Genomic DNA, 12,186 nt, shown 5'->3' with positions numbered 1-12,186 from the left:
CAGGCAGCTTTACTCTGTACCTCGCACAGTCACTCCCAGCAGTGAACAGGCAGCTTTACTCTGTATCTCGCACAGCAGTGAACAGGCAGCTTTACTCTGTATCTCGCACAATCTCGCACAGCAGTGAACAGGCAGCTTTAGTCTGTATCTCGCACAGTCGCGCACAGCAGTGAACAGGCAGCTTTACTCTCTATATCGCACAGTCGCGCACAGCAGTGATCAGGCAGCTTTATTCTGTACCTTGCACCATCTCGCACAGTAGTGAACAGGCAGCTTTACTCTATATCTCGCATAGTCGCACACAGCAGTGAACAGGCAGCTTTACTCTGTATCTCGCACAGTCGCGCACAGCAGTGAACAGGCAGCTTGACTCTGTATCTCGCACAATCTCGCACAGCAGTGAACAGGCAGCTTTACTTTGTATCTCGCACAGTCTCGCACAGCAGTGAACATGCCGCTTTACTCTGTATCTCGCACAATCTCGCCCAGCAGTGAACAGGCAGCTTTACTCTGTATCTCGCACAGTTGCGCACAGCAGTGAACAGGCAGCTTTACTCTGTATCTCGCACAGTCTCGCACAGCAGTAATCAGGCAGCTTTAGCCTGTATCTCACACAGTTTCGCAGAGCAATGAACAGGCAGCTTTTGTCTGTATCTCGCACAGTCTCGCAGAGCAGTGAACAGGCAGCTTTACTCTGTATCTCGCACCATCTCGCACGGCAGTGAACAGGCAGCTTTACTCTGTATCTCGCACAGTCGCGCACAGCAGTGAACAGGCAGCTTTACTCTGTATCTCGCACAGTCGCGCACAGCAGTGAACAGGCAGCTTTACTCTGTATCTCACACAGTCGCGCACAGCAGTGAACAGGCAGCTTTACTCTGTATCTCGCACCATCTTGCGCAGCAGTGAACAGGCAGCATTAGTCTGTATCTCGCACAGTCTCGCAGAGCAGTGAACATGCGGCTTTAGTCTATATCTCGCACAGTCTCGCACAGCAGTGAACAGATAGCTTTTCTCTGCATCTCGCACAATGTCGCACAGCAGTGAACAGGCAGCTTTAGTCTATATCTCGCACAGTCTCGCACAGCAGTGAACAGGCAGCTTTACTCTGTATCTCGCACAGTCTCGCACAGCAGTGAACAGGCAGCTTTACTCTGTATCTCGCAGAGCAGTGAACAGGCATCTTTACTCTGTATCTCGCACAATCTTGCACAGCAGTGAACAGGCAGCTTTACTCTGCATCTCGCACAGTCTCGCACAGCAGTGAACAGGCAGCTTTACTCTGTATCTCGGAAAATCTGGCACAGCAGTGAACAGGCAGCTTTACTCTGTATCTCGCACAGTCTCGCCCAGCAGTGAACAGGCAGCTTTACTCTGTATCTCGCACAACCTCGCACAGCAGTGAACAGGCAGCTTTACTCTGTATCTCGCACAATCTCGCACAGCAGTGAACAGGCAGCTTTACTCTGTATCTCGCACAGCAGTGAAGAGGCAGCTTTACTCTGTATCTCGCACAGCCTCGCACAGCAGTGAGCAGGCAGCTTTACTCTGTATCTCGCACAGTCGCGCACAGCAGTGAACAGGCAGCTTTACTCTGTATCTCGCACAGTCTCGCACAGCAGTGAACAGGCAGCTTTACTCTGTATCTCGCACAGTCGCGCACAGCAGTGAACAAGCAGCTTTACTCTGTATCTCGCACAGTCTCGCACAGCAGTGAGCAGGCAGCTTTACTCTGTATCTCGCACAGTCTCGCAGAGCAGTGAACAGGCAGCTTTACTCTGTATCTCGCACCATCTCGCAGAGCAGTGAACAGGCAGCTTTACTCTGTATCCCGCACAGTCTCGCACAGCAGTGAGCAGGCAGCTTTACTCTGTATCTCGCACAGTCTCGCACAGCAGTGAACAGGCAGCTTTACTCTGTATCTCGCACAGTCTCGCACAGCAGTGAGCAGGCAGCTTTACTCTGTATCTCGCACAGTCTCGCACAGCAGTGAACAGGCAGCTTTACTCTGTATCACGCACAGTCTCGCACAGCAGTGAACAGGCAGCTTTACTCTGTATCTCGCACAGTCGCGCACAGCAGTGGACAGGCAGCTTTACTCTGTATCTCGCACAGTCTCGCACAGCAGTGAACAGGCAGCTTTACTCTGTATCTCGCACAATCTCGCACAGCAGTGAACAGGCAGCTTTACTCTGTATCTCGCACAACCTCGCACAGCAGTGAACAGGCAGCTTTACTCTGTATCTCGCACAGCAGTGAAGAGGCAGCTTTACTCTGTATCTCGCACAGCCTCGCACAGCAGTGAGCAGGCAGCTTCACTCTGTATCTCGCACAGTCGCGCACAGCAGTGAACAGGCAGCTTTACTCTGTATCTCGCACAGTCTCGCACAGCAGTGAACAGGCAGCTTTACTCTGTATCTCGCACAGTCGCGCACAGCAGTGAACAAGCAGCTTTACTCTGTATCTCGCACAGTCTCGCACAGCAGTGAGCAGGCAGCTTTACTCTGTATCTCGCACAGTCTCGCAGAGCAGTGAACAGGCAGCTTTACTCTGTATCTCGCACCATCTTGCAGAGCAGTGAACAGGCAGCTTTACTCTTTATCTCGCACAGTCTCGCACAGCAGTGAGCAGACAGCTTTACTCTGTATCTCGCACAGTCGCGCACAGCAGTGAACAGGCAGCTTTACTCTGTATCTCGCACAGTCTCGCACAGCAGTGAACAGGCAGCTTTACTCTGTATCTCGCACAATCTCGCACAGCAGTGAACAGGCAGCTTTACTCTGTATCTCGCACAACCTCGCACAGCAGTGAACAGGCAGCTTTACTCTGTATCTCGCACAGCAGTGAAGAGGCAGCTTTACTCTGTATCTCGCACAGCCTCGCACAGCTGTGAGCAGGCAGCTTCACTCTGTATCTCGCACAGTCGCGCACAGCAGTGAACAGGCAGCTTTACTCTGTATCTCGCACAGTCTCGCACAGCAGTGAACAGGCAGCTTTACTCTGTATCTCGCACAGTCGCGCACAGCAGTGAACAAGCAGCTTTACTCTGTATCTCGCACAGTCTCGCACAGCAGTGAGCAGGCAGCTTTACTCTGTATCTCGCACAGTCTCGCAGAGCAGTGAACAGGCAGCTTTACTCTGTATCTCGCACCATCTCGCAGAGCAGTGAACAGGCAGCTTTACTCTTTATCTCGCACAGTCTCGCACAGCAGTGAGCAGGCAGCTTTACTCTGTATCTCGCACAGTCTCGCACAGCAGTGAGCAGGCAGCTTTACTCTGTATCTCGCACAGTCTCGCACAGCAGTGAACATGCAGCTTTACTCTGTATCTCGCACAGTCTCGAACAGCAGTGAACAGGCAGCTTTACTCTGTATCTCGCACAGTCGCGCACAGCAGTGAACTGGCAGCTTTACTCTGTATCTCGCACAGTCTCGCACAGCAGTGAGCAGGCAGCTTAACTCTGTATCTCGCACAATCTCGCACAGCAGTGAGCAGGCAGCTTTACTCTGTATCTCGCACAGCAGTGAAGAGGCAGCTATACTCTGTATCTCGCACAACCTCGCACAGCAGTGAGCAGGCAGCTTTACTCTGTATCTCGCACAGCAGTGAAGAGGCAGCTTTACTCTGTATCTCGCACAACTTCGCACAGCAGTGAACAGGCAGCTTTGCTCTGTATCTCGCACAGTCTCACACAGCAGTGAACAGGCAGCTTTACTCTGTATCTCGCACAGTCGCGCACAGCAGTGAACAGGCAGATTTACTCTGTATCTCGCACAGTCGCGCACAGCAGTGAACAGGCAGCTTTACTCTGTATCTCGCACAGTCTCGCACAGCAGTGAACAGGCAGCTTTACTCTGTATCTCGCACCGCCTGGCACAGCAGTGACCAGGCAGCTTTACTCTGTATCTCGCACCATCTCGCACAGCAGTGAACAGGCAGCTTTACTCTGTATCTCGCACAGTCTCACACAGCAGTGAACAGGCAGCTTTACTCTGTATCTCCCACAGTCGCGCACAGCAGTGAACAGGCAGCTTTACTCTGTATCTCGCACACTCACGCACAGCGGTGAACAGGCAGCTTTACTCTGTATCTCGCATAGTCTCGCGCAGCAGTGAACAGGCAGCTTTACTCTGTATCTCGCACAGTCTCGCACAGCAGTAAACAGGCAGCTTTACTCTGTATCTCGCACCATCTCGCACAGCAGTGAACAGGCAGCTTTACTCTGTATCTCGCACAGTCTCGCAGAGCAGTGAACAGGCAGCTTTCCTCTGTATCTTGCACAGTCTCGCACAGGAGTGAACAGGCAGCTTTACTCTGTATCTCGCACAGTCGCGCACAGCAGTGAACAGGCAGCTTTACTCTGTATCTCGTACAGTCTCGCACAGCAATGAACAGGCAGTTTTACTCTGTATCTCGCACAATCTCGCACAGCAGTGAACAGGCAGCTTTACTCTGTATCTCGCAACATCTCGCACAGCAGTGAACAGGCAGCTTTACTCTGTATCTCGCACTGTCTCGCACAGTAGTGAACAGGCAGCTTTACTCTTTATCTCGCACAATCTCGCAGAGCAGTGAACGGGCAGCTTTACGCTGCATCTCGCACAGTCTCGTACAGCAGTGAACAGGCAGCTTTACTCTGTATCTCGTATCATCTCGCAGAGCAGTGAACAAGCAGCTTTACTCTGTATCTCGCACAGTCTCGCACAGCAGTGAACAGGCAGCTTTACTCTGTATCTCGCACAGTCTCACACAGCAGTGAACAGGCAGCTTTACTCTGTATCTCGCACAGTCTCACACAGCAGTGAACAGGCAGCTTTACTCTGTACCTCGCACCATCTCGCACAGCAGTGAACAGGCAGCTTTACTCTGTATCTCGCACAGTTGCGCACAGCAGTGAACAGGCAGCTTTACTCTGTATCTCCCACAGTCGCGCACAGCAGTGAACAGGCAGCTTTACTCTGTATCTCGCTCAATCTCACACAGCAGTGAACAGGCAGCTTTACTCTGTATCTCGCACAATCTCGCACAGCAGTGAACAGGCAGCTTTACTCTGTATCTCGCACAGTCTCGCACAGCAGTGAACATGCAGCTTTACTCTGTATCTCGCACAGTCTCGCACAGCAGTGAACAGGCAGTTTTACTCTGTATCTCGCACAGTCTCGCACAGGAGTGAACAGGCAGCTTTACTCTGTATCTCGCACAATCTCGCACAGCAGTGATCAGGCAGCTTTACTCTGTATCTCGCACAGTCGCGCACAGCAGTGAACAGGCAGCTTTACTCTGTATCTCGCACAGTCACGCACAGCAGTGAACAGGCAGCTTTACTCTGTATCTCGCACAGTCTCGCACAGCAGTGAACAGGCAGCTTTACTCTGTATCTCGCACAGTCTCGCACAGCAGTAAACAGGCAGCTTTACTCTGTATCTCACACCATCTCGCACAGCAGTGAACAGGCAGCTTTACTCTGTATCTCGCACAGTCGCGCAGAGCAGTGAACAGGCAGCTTTCCTCTGTATCTCGCACAGTCTCGCACAGGAGTGAACAGGCAGCTTTACTCTGTATCTCGCACAGTCGCGCACAGCAGTGAACAGGCAGCTTTACTCTGTATCTCGTAAAGTCTCGCACAGCAATGAACAGGCAGCTTTACTCTGTATCTCGCACAATCTCGCACAGCAGTGAACAGGCAGCTTTACTCTGTATCTCGCACCATCTCGCACAGCAGTGAACAGACAGATTTACTCTGTATCTCGCACTGTCTCGCACAGTAGTGAACAGGCAGCTTTACTCTTTATCTCGCACAATCTCGCAGAGCAGTGAACGGGCAACTTTACGCTGTATCTCGCACAGTCTCGCACAGCAGTGAACAGGCAGCTTTACTCTGTGTCTCGCATCATCTCGCAGAGCAGTGAACAAGCAGCTTTACTCTGTATCTCGCACAGTCGCGCACAGCAGTGAACAGGCAGCTTTACTCTGTATCTCCCAGAGTCTCGCACAGCAGTGAACAGGCATCTTTACTCTGTATCTCGCACAGTCGCGCACAGCAGTGAACAGGCAGCTTTACTCTGTATCTCGCACCATCTCGCACAGCAGTGATCAGGCAGCTTTACTCTGTATCTCGCACAGTCTCGCACAGGAGTGAACAGGCAGCTTTACTCTGTATCTCCCACAGTCGCGCACAGCAGTGAACAGGCAGCTTTACTCTGTATCTCGCTCAATCTGACACAGCAGTGAACAGGCAGCTTTACTCTGTATCTCGCACAATCTCGCACAGCATTGAACAGGCAGCTTTACTCTGTATCTCGCACAGTCTCGCACAGCAGTGAACAGGCAGCTTTACTCTGTATCTCGCACAGTCTCGCACAGCAGTGAACAGGCAGTTTTACTCTGTATCTCGCACAGTCTCGCACAGGAGTGAACAGGCAGCTTTACTCTGTATCTCGCACAATCTCGCACAGCAGTGATCAGGCAGCTTTACTCTGTATCTCGCACAGTCGCGCACAGCAGTGAACAGGCAGCTTTACTCTGTATCTCGCACAGTCACGCACAGCAGTGAACAGGCAGCTTTACTCTGTATCTCGCACAGCAGTGAACAGGCAGCTTTACTCTGTATCTCGCACAGTCTCGCACAGCAGTAAACAGGCAGCATTACTCTGTATCTCGCACAATCTCGCACAGCAGTGAACAGGCAGCTTTACTCTGTATCTCGCACAGTCGCGCACAGCAGTGAACAGGCAGCTTTCCTCTGTATCTCGCACAGTCTCGCACAGGAGTAAACAGGCAGCTTTACTCTGTATCTCGCACAGTCGCGCACAGCAGTGAACAGGCAGCTTTACTCTGTATCTCGTACAGCCTCGCACAGCAGTGAACAGGCAGCTTTACTCTGTATCTCGCACCATCTCGCACAGCAGTGAACAGGCAGCTTTACTCTGTATCTCGCACTCTCTCGCACAGTAGTGAACTGGCAGCTTTACTCTTTATCTCGCACAATCTCGCAGAGCAGTGAACGGGCAGCTTTACGCTGTATCTCGCACACTCTCGCACAGCAGTGAACAGGCAGCTTTACTCTGTGTCTCGCATCATCTCGCAGAGCAGTGAATAAGCAGCTTTACTCTGTATCTCGCACAGTCGCGCACAGCAGTGAACAGGCAGCTTTACTCTGTATCTCGCACAGTCGCGCACAGCAGTGAACAGGCAGCTTTACTCTGTATCTCGCACAGTCGCGCACAGCAGTGAACAGGCAGCTTTACTCTGTACCTCGCACAGTCACTCCCAGCAGTGAACAGGCAGCTTTACTCTGTATCTCGCACAGCAGTGAACAGGCAGCTTTACTCTGTATCTCGCACAATCTCGCACAGCAGTGAACAGGCAGCTTTAGTCTGTATCTCGCACAGTCGCGCACAGCAGTGAACAGGCAGCTTTACTCTCTATATCGCACAGTCGCGCACAGCAGTGATCAGGCAGCTTTATTCTGTACCTTGCACCATCTCGCACAGTAGTGAATAGGCAGCTTTACTCTATATCTCGCATAGTCGCACACAGCAGTGAACAGGCAGCTTTACTCTGTATCTCGCACAGTCGCGCACAGCAGTGAACAGGCAGCTTGACTCTGTATCTCGCACAATCTCGCACAGCAGTGAACAGGCAGCTTTACTTTGTATCTCGCACAGTCTCGCACAGCAGTGAACATGCCGCTTTACTCTGTATCTCGCACAATCTCGCCCAGCAGTGATCAGGCAGCTTTACTCTGTATCTCGCACAGTCGCGCACAGCAGTGAACAGGCAGCTTTACTCTGTACCTCGCACAGTCACGCACAGCAGTGAACAGGCAGCTTTACTCTGTATCTCGCACAGCAGTGAACAGGCAGCTTTACTCTGTATCTCGCACAGTCTCGCACAGCAGTAAACAGGCAGCATTACTCTGTATCTCGCACCATCTCGCACAGCAGTGAACAGGCAGCTTTACTCTGTATCTCGCACAGTCGCGCACAGCAGTGAACAGGCAGCTTTCCTCTGTATCTCGCACAGTCTCGCACAGGAGTAAACAGGCAGCTTTACTCTGTATCTCGCACAGTCGCGCACAGCAGTGAACAGGCAGCTTTACTCTGTATCTCGTACAGTCTCGCACAGCAATGAACAGGCAGCTTTACTCTGTATCTCGCACAATCTCGCACAGCAGTGAACAGGCAGCTTTACTCTGTATCTCGCACCATCTCGCACAGCAGTGAACAGGCAGCTTTACTCTGTATCTCGCACTCTCTCGCACAGTAGTGAACAGGCAGCTTTACTCTTTATCTCGCACAATCTCGCAGAGCAGTGAACGGGCAGCTTTACGCTGTATCTCGCACACTCTCGCACAGCAGTGAACAGGCAGCTTTACTCTGTGTCTCGCATCATCTCGCAGAGCAGTGAATAAGCAGCTTTACTCTGTATCTCGCACAGTCGCGCACAGCAGTGAACAGGCAGCTTTACTCTGTATCTCGCACAGTCGCGCACAGCAGTGAACAGGCAGCTTTACTCTGTATCTCGCACAGTCGCGCACAGCAGTGAACAGGCAGCTTTACTCTGTACCTCGCACAGTCACTCCCAGCAGTGAACAGGCAGCTTTACTCTGTATCTCGCACAGCAGTGAACAGGCAGCTTTACTCTGTATCTCGCACAATCTCGCACAGCAGTGAACAGGCAGCTTTAGTCTGTATCTCGCACAGTCGCGCACAGCAGTGAACAGGCAGCTTTACTCTCTATATCGCACAGTCGCGCACAGCAGTGATCAGGCAGCTTTATTCTGTACCTTGCACCATCTCGCACAGTAGTGAACAGGCAGCTTTACTCTATATCTCGCATAGTCGCACACAGCAGTGAACAGGCAGCTTTACTCTGTATCTCGCACAGTCGCGCACAGCAGTGAACAGGCAGCTTGACTCTGTATCTCGCACAATCTCGCACAGCAGTGAACAGGCAGCTTTACTTTGTATCTCGCACAGTCTCGCACAGCAGTGAACATGCCGCTTTACTCTGTATCTCGCACAATCTCGCCCAGCAGTGAACAGGCAGCTTTACTCTGTATCTCGCACAGTTGCGCACAGCAGTGAACAGGCAGCTTTACTCTGTATCTCGCACAGTCTCGCACAGCAGTAATCAGGCAGCTTTAGCCTGTATCTCACACAGTTTCGCAGAGCAATGAACAGGCAGCTTTTGTCTGTATCTCGCACAGTCTCGCAGAGCAGTGAACAGGCAGCTTTACTCTGTATCTCGCACCATCTCGCACGGCAGTGAACAGGCAGCTTTACTCTGTATCTCGCACAGTCGCGCACAGCAGTGAACAGGCAGCTTTACTCTGTATCTCGCACAGTCGCGCACAGCAGTGAACAGGCAGCTTTACTCTGTATCTCACACAGTCGCGCACAGCAGTGAACAGGCAGCTTTACTCTGTATCTCGCACCATCTTGCGCAGCAGTGAACAGGCAGCATTAGTCTGTATCTCGCACAGTCTCGCAGAGCAGTGAACATGCGGCTTTAGTCTATATCTCGCACAGTCTCGCACAGCAGTGAACAGATAGCTTTTCTCTGCATCTCGCACAATGTCGCACAGCAGTGAACAGGCAGCTTTAGTCTATATCTCGCACAGTCTCGCACAGCAGTGAACAGGCAGCTTTACTCTGTATCTCGCACAGTCTCGCACAGCAGTGAACAGGCAGCTTTACTCTGTATCTCGCAGAGCAGTGAACAGGCATCTTTACTCTGTATCTCGCACAATCTTGCACAGCAGTGAACAGGCAGCTTTACTCTGCATCTCGCACAGTCTCGCACAGCAGTGAACAGGCAGCTTTACTCTGTATCTCGGAAAATCTGGCACAGCAGTGAACAGGCAGCTTTACTCTGTATCTCGCACAGTCTCGCCCAGCAGTGAACAGGCAGCTTTACTCTGTATCTCGCACAACCTCGCACAGCAGTGAACAGGCAGCTTTACTCTGTATCTCGCACAATCTCGCACAGCAGTGAACAGGCAGCTTTACTCTGTATCTCGCACAGCAGTGAAGAGGCAGCTTTACTCTGTATCTCGCACAGCCTCGCACAGCAGTGAGCAGGCAGCTTTACTCTGTATCTCGCACAGTCGCGCACAGCAGTGAACAGGCAGCTTTACTCTGTATCTCGCACAGTCTCGCACAGCAGTGAACAGGCAGCTTTACTCTGTATCTCGCACAGTCGCGCACAGCAGTGAACAAGCAGCTTTACTCTGTATCTCGCACAGTCTCGCACAGCAGTGAGCAGGCAGCTTTACTCTGTATCTCGCACAGTCTCGCAGAGCAGTGAACAGGCAGCTTTACTCTGTATCTCGCACCATCTCGCAGAGCAGTGAACAGGCAGCTTTACTCTGTATCCCGCACAGTCTCGCACAGCAGTGAGCAGGCAGCTTTACTCTGTATCTCGCACAGTCTCGCACAGCAGTGAACAGGCAGCTTTACTCTGTATCTCGCACAGTCTCGCACAGCAGTGAGCAGGCAGCTTTACTCTGTATCTCGCACAGTCTCGCACAGCAGTGAACAGGCAGCTTTACTCTGTATCACGCACAGTCTCGCACAGCAGTGAACAGGCAGCTTTACTCTGTATCTCGCACAGTCGCGCACAGCAGTGGACAGGCAGCTTTACTCTGTATCTCGCACAGTCTCGCACAGCAGTGAACAGGCAGCTTTACTCTGTATCTCGCACAATCTCGCACAGCAGTGAACAGGCAGCTTTACTCTGTATCTCGCACAACCTCGCACAGCAGTGAACAGGCAGCTTTACTCTGTATCTCGCACAGCAGTGAAGAGGCAGCTTTACTCTGTATCTCGCACAGCCTCGCACAGCAGTGAGCAGGCAGCTTCACTCTGTATCTCGCACAGTCGCGCACAGCAGTGAACAGGCAGCTTTACTCTGTATCTCGCACAGTCTCGCACAGCAGTGAACAGGCAGCTTTACTCTGTATCTCGCACAGTCGCGCACAGCAGTGAACAAGCAGCTTTACTCTGTATCTCGCACAGTCTCGCACAGCAGTGAGCAGGCAGCTTTACTCTGTATCTCGCACAGTCTCGCAGAGCAGTGAACAGGCAGCTTTACTCTGTATCTCGCACCATCTTGCAGAGCAGTGAACAGGCAGCTTTACTCTTTATCTCGCACAGTCTCGCACAGCAGTGAGCAGACAGCTTTACTCTGTATCTCGCACAGTCGCGCACAGCAGTGAACAGGCAGCTTTACTCTGTATCTCGCACAGTCTCGCACAGCAGTGAACAGGCAGCTTTACTCTGTATCTCGCACAATCTCGCACAGCAGTGAACAGGCAGCTTTACTCTGTATCTCGCACAACCTCGCACAGCAGTGAACAGGCAGCTTTACTCTGTATCTCGCACAGCAGTGAAGAGGCAGCTTTACTCTGTATCTCGCACAGCCTCGCACAGCTGTGAGCAGGCAGCTTCACTCTGTATCTCGCACAGTCGCGCACAGCAGTGAACAGGCAGCTTTACTCTGTATCTCGCACAGTCTCGCACAGCAGTGAACAGGCAGCTTTACTCTGTATCTCGCACAGTCGCGCACAGCAGTGAACAAGCAGCTTTACTCTGTATCTCGCACAGTCTCGCACAGCAGTGAGCAGGCAGCTTTACTCTGTATCTCGCACAGTCTCGCAGAGCAGTGAACAGGCAGCTTTACTCTGTATCTCGCACCATCTCGCAGAGCAGTGAACAGGCAGCTTTACTCTTTATCTCGCACAGTCTCGCACAGCAGTGAGCAGGCAGCTTTACTCTGTATCTCGCACAGTCTCGCACAGCAGTGAGCAGGCAGCTTTACTCTGTATCTCGCACAGTCTCGCACAGCAGTGAACATGCAGCTTTACTCTGTATCTCGCACAGTCTCGAACAGCAGTGAACAGGCAGCTTTACTCTGTATCTCGCACAGTCGCGCACAGCAGTGAACTGGCAGCTTTACTCTGTATCTCGCACAGTCTCGCACAGCAGTGAGCAGGCAGCTTAACTCTGTATCTCGCACAATCTCGCACAGCAGTGAGCAGGCAGCTTTACTCTGTATCTCGCACAGCAGTGAAGAGGCAGCTTTACTCTGTATCTCGCACAACCTCGCACAGCAGTGAGCAGGCAGCTTTACTCTGTATCTCGCACAGCAGTGAAGAGGCAGCTTTACTCTGTATCTCGCACA

This window comes from Scyliorhinus torazame, chromosome 8, assembly GCF_047496885.1.
Source record: "Scyliorhinus torazame isolate Kashiwa2021f chromosome 8, sScyTor2.1, whole genome shotgun sequence".
NCBI classification, from domain to species: Eukaryota; Metazoa; Chordata; class Chondrichthyes; order Carcharhiniformes; family Scyliorhinidae; genus Scyliorhinus; species Scyliorhinus torazame.
This window is presented reverse-complemented; position numbering follows the sequence as displayed.